Source organism: Crocuta crocuta, unplaced genomic scaffold, assembly GCF_008692635.1.
Source record: "Crocuta crocuta isolate KB4526 unplaced genomic scaffold, BGI_CrCroc_1.0 scaffold653, whole genome shotgun sequence".
In the NCBI taxonomy this organism is placed as follows: Eukaryota; Metazoa; Chordata; class Mammalia; order Carnivora; family Hyaenidae; genus Crocuta; species Crocuta crocuta.
The window spans coordinates 575641-580379 of NW_027527134.1; the positions used below are offsets into that span (position 1 = coordinate 575641).

The 4739-nt window shown below is 60.7% G+C and overlaps 1 protein-coding gene across 1 annotated transcript in view; it reads left to right on the forward strand.

Annotated features, from left to right (window-relative positions):
• Nucleotides 1-4739, forward strand: part of KCNQ1 (potassium voltage-gated channel subfamily Q member 1) — a 318572-nt gene that overhangs the window by 40718 nt on the left and 273115 nt on the right. The window lies entirely within an intron of this gene.

Genomic DNA, 4739 nt, shown 5'->3' on the forward strand with positions numbered 1-4739 from the left:
GTGTGTGTGTGTGTGTGTGTGTGTGTGTGTGTGTGTGTGTGTGTGTGTCTGCAAGTCCATCTGGGCTGACGTGTGGTTCACATCCAGCGTTTCCTCGCTGACTTTCTATCGGGATGATTCATCTGTGGTTAAGTGGGGGATTGAGCTCTGGGCTGTGATTATGTAACATATGCAGACCTCTCCTTTCTGATCTGTTAGTATTTGCTGAATGTGTTTAGGTGCCTCTGTGTGGGATGCACACATACTTACCAGTGTCACATTCTCTTGCGAGCTGGCCCCTTAATGGCTTTCTTTATACCTTGATGCAGCCTTTGGCTTAAAGCCTAACCCGCCCGATGTGAGTGCGGCTGCCCCTGCCCTGTTGTGGCTTCTGTATGCACAGATTTACCTCTCCATTCCTGCCCCTTGAGCCAACGTGTGCCCTTAAGGCCAAAGTGCGTCTTTTGTCGGCAACATATAGTTGGGTCTTGCCTATTTTATTTATTTATTTATTTTTAATGTTTTATTTATTTCTAGGAGGGAGAGAGAGACAGCGTGAGCAGGGGAGGGTCAGAGAGAGAGGGAGTCACAGACCTAAACAGGCTCCAGGCTCTGAGCTGGCAGTCAGCACAGAGCCCGACGCGGGGCTCGAACCCACGAACCGCGAGATCATGACCTAAGCGAAAGTTGGACGCTTAACCGACTGAGCCACCCAGGCGCCCCAAGGGTCTTGCCAATTTTAAATTCGGTGTTGTTGTTGAGTTGTGGCACTCTTTACATATTCTGGATCTAAGATGTATCGGTAAGTACCCTCTCCCGGTCTGGGGAGGTGCCTTTCCACTTTACTGATTATGTCTTTGGCTGCATAGAAATTTTTCATTTTCATGAGGTCCAGCTGATCTATTTTTGCTTTTCTTTACCATGCTTTTGGTGTCACGTCCAAGAAATCATTTTCCCTAATGTTGTCTTCCAAAGGTTTTTCAGTTGGGGGGCTGACGTGTGGGCCTTTAATTCATCTTCAGTTGATTTTAGCACACGGTGCAAGGTTAGGGTCCAAGTTCATTCTTCTGTACGTGGACACGCGGGTTTCCCTGCACCGTTTGTTGAAAAGACCGTGGACACTTGTTTGTGACAGTCTACCCTGGAGCCACCCCGTCTCCGTCACCCACATCTTCCACGAGGTCTTTCGCGGCTGCCTGGGCCCTCCCTGTGTGGTGCGCCTGTGGCTCCTTTATGGACATTTAGGCCGTTTCGGGTATTTAGCAACTGAGATGCTGTTGCAGTGAATAACCTTGTACGTTTGTAGTTTTGCATTGTCGGAGGTGCGTTTTTGGGTAGATGCCTAGAAGCCGAAGTGCTGGGTGGTGGAAGAGGCACGTCGCGTTGTCAGGCAGCACCCGACCTCCCTGCAGGAGGCCTGTGCCCGGCGCACCCCCGGCCGCAGACAGGAGTGTGCCAGTCACGCCATGTTATTTCTTGCCAGCCTGATAGCTTTGTTTTTTATTTTAATTAAAACAATTTTTTTTTTAAATTTTTTAGAGAAAGAATGAGCAGGGGAAGGGGGGAGAGAGACAGAGGGAGAGAGGGAGAGAGAGAGTCCAAAGCAAGCTTACATTTAGTGCAGAGCCTGACGCAGAGCTCAGAGCTGCAAACCGTGAGATCGGGACCAGAGCCAAAGCCGAGTCAGGTGCTCAACCGCCTGAGCCGCCTGGGTGCCTCTGACACTTTATTTTAATTTGCGTTTCTACAATTATAACTATGTGTTCAGACATTTTTCATATTCGTGGAGGTCACGTGTGTATATTTGTGGATTGTTGTGCCTTTTCCAGATTTTCTATTGAGCTTTTAGTCCTTGGTCTCTTAATTTTTTTTAAAGCTTATTTATTTATTTTGAGAGAGAAAGTGAAGGACCATGCATGGGGGGGGGCAGGGAGAGCGTTCCAAGCAGGCTCCGCGCCGTCAGCGCAGAATCCGACGGGGGCTCGAACCCACGAGCCGTGAGATCGTGACCTGAGCTGAAAGCAGTCGGACGCTTAGCCGACTGAGCCCCCCGGGCGCCCTGGTGTCTCAGTTTTTATTTATATTCGGGGAGCGTTAGCCCTTTGTGGTCAGTGTTGTGAATTTCTTCTCTCGTCGGTCATTGGTCTCCTGCCTTTGTTTCCGGGGCCTTCCGTCGTGAGGAAGCTTCGGGTCCGCCCGTCCTGTGACCTGGTGCCGCGGGGTGGCGGGCCACGGTGCAGAGCCGTGTCTCCACGCCGCGCGCGAGCAGCTCACCGGGCTTTCTTCTGGAAGCTGGGGGCTCCATCCTCTGCGTTCCGCCCCGCGTCCACGGAGTTAGGCGTGTGTGACCTAAGGTCACCTCTTTCCGGTGCTCGTCCAGGGCCCCTTTGCTGTGCAGCCCACGCACCTCTGGGAGCAGCGGAGGCAGGGAGGCTGGGGGGCCGGGGCCGGGTAGGGAGGGGTCAGAGCGAGCAGGGAGGGGTCTATCGCCAGAGAGAGTGTTTTCCAGTAGAGCAGATGATGGTGGGGCCCCCGCTGCCCCCGTGACCTGTGGTGACCCTAGTGACCGCCCCGGCTTCCGTGGCAGAGCTCACGGAGGGGCAGGCAGGAGCTTCTCCTGACTCACCTGGGCCTCAGTGTTTAATTCATGCCTCCTCCACACCGATGGCCCCAGGACGTGGGTATCGGGCCTCCCCAGGCCCGCGGACCCCACCCCTGCCCCCGTGGGCGCTAGGAGGGGAGCACCCCGGTCACAGGATGACACAAACGAGAGACGATCCAAATCGCGGTAGCGCCTGGCGTGTCCTGGGGGCCCCTGGGGAAAGGGCCGTGTCTGCATGATGAGGAGTGCAGCGCACGGCACAGATTAGGGAACAGCAAATACCTAACGGTTTTTGTTTGCTGTTCCATGAGACAGAATTTCAGGCTTTAATGTCCTATAATATTTCGTGACTGGTGGCCACGGGGCAGATGGGAGCCCAGGGCCCCTGTCCGAGGCCTGCAGGGCTCTCTGCTCCGAGGAGTGACCAGCTTCCGGAAGGCCGGCCGGTTCAGCGCAGGGGTGCCCAGTCCCCGAGGAGGAGCCTGTGCCGCGGGCAGAGGTCGGGGAAGGCAGGGCAGCGGCGGGCTGAGGTCTGGGCCGGCGGCTCAGAGGATGTGCAGGCTATTCTGGGCGACAGGCAGGAAGCGGCCGTGCTCGGGCGGCTGTGGAGACGGTGGGCCAGCCAGCTGTGGGCGCTTCCGGTGCCCAAGTCTGTGCCCTGCCCCAGCCGGCCCTTCCTCTCCTCTGCTTTGTCCCCTCCTCAGCCGCGGCCAGGGGACAGGCTCTCGGGGGAGAGGGTGCAGGAAGCCTTGCGGGGGGGGAGGGGGGCCGGGGGGGGAGCGGCCCCATTTGGGAGATGCCCGCAGAGGTGAGCCCCACTTCTGTCTGGACGTGTCCCCGCATTGACATTCCTGCTGCTCAGAGGCTCCCGGCGTTTTCCGCCTGCTTCTGGTTGGTTCACAAGAGAGCAGAGCTCGGCTGCCGCCCCCCACCTCCCGCCCCCCCTCCACTCGGGGTCTCTGGGGCCCGGGCCTGGCTCAGCTGGTAAACCGCCGATGCCAGCCCACAGGCTGTGCCCACCGACCCCGGGAGGCCTGGCGCACCCCGATGCCTCTTCCGCTCCTGAGCCAGGCCTTCCCTGGTCCTCCTGTTCTGGCCTCACACCTTCCAAACTCTGCCTCAGGGCCTTTGCACGACCGCTTTCTCGTCTGAGAGGTGGGGCAAGGAGTGTGGATTTGTGTTGAGCCCGGGGGAACCACAGGAGGGCTTCCTGGAGGTGCCGGTGGCCCCAGAGACTCCTGTCCCTGAACCCTCCCGAGGGACAGAGTGGCCTGCAAGGCGCCCCCCATGGTGAGCCTCCGTGTGGGTGGGACCTGGCTCAGCAGAGTCCTGCTTCCTCCGCGGCCGGGGGACTCGCCTTCCGTGACGGGTGGCTGGGGTGGGTGACAGAGGAGCGTGTGCCTTGTCCCCCCGCCGGGGCCGGCGGGCTCTTTCCGGGGCAGAGGTGCTGACACAGAAGTAAAGCTGCGAACTGCATCCGGCGTTGAGTAACCCACGCCCGGCTGTGAGAGAGGAACGCGGGGCCCGGGCGCCCCGCCCACCGGGCGGGGGCCCCTCCCTCCCTCCCCGCAGACAGCGGCCCCGTTTCCACGCGGGCAGGACTGGCGGGCAGCGCCACGGGGCAGCGTGACTGCCGGGCGGGGCGTGGGCCACACCCGCGTGGGGCTCTTCCTGACGCACAGGAGCCCGGGGCCGAGGGCTGGCGGGGCGAGGGCGGGAGGGGTAGGGCCCGGGGTCTCCAGGCAGTTGCACAAAGAGGAAACGGACGCTCCCGGGGGGGCAGACCCCCTGCGAGGCCGGGGGGGGGATGGGAAGCGCCGGCCCCTCTGCGGCTGAGCCCGGGCGCTTGCCTGGCGACAGGGCCTGTCCTCCCGGGCCGCGCTGCCCCCCTGCCCCTGCTGTGCCCGGGTGGCCGGGGCTCTCTGGCAGCGCCCTGGGCCCTGGGATGCAGCGTGGACGCCGTCCTCCGAGTGGTGGCTTCTGAGCAGGGAGGGCGCGGTGTGGGCGGGAGGCTGTCGGTCAGGGGACCCCGCGGCCCTTGGTGACCAGCTCTTCCCGCGGTGCCTTGGCCTGCGGCGCGGACACAGCCTGGCAGACGGCCCCGTGGTGGGGGGGTCGGCAGCAGGGAGGCCCCATGACGGACAGGGAGCCCCTGTCT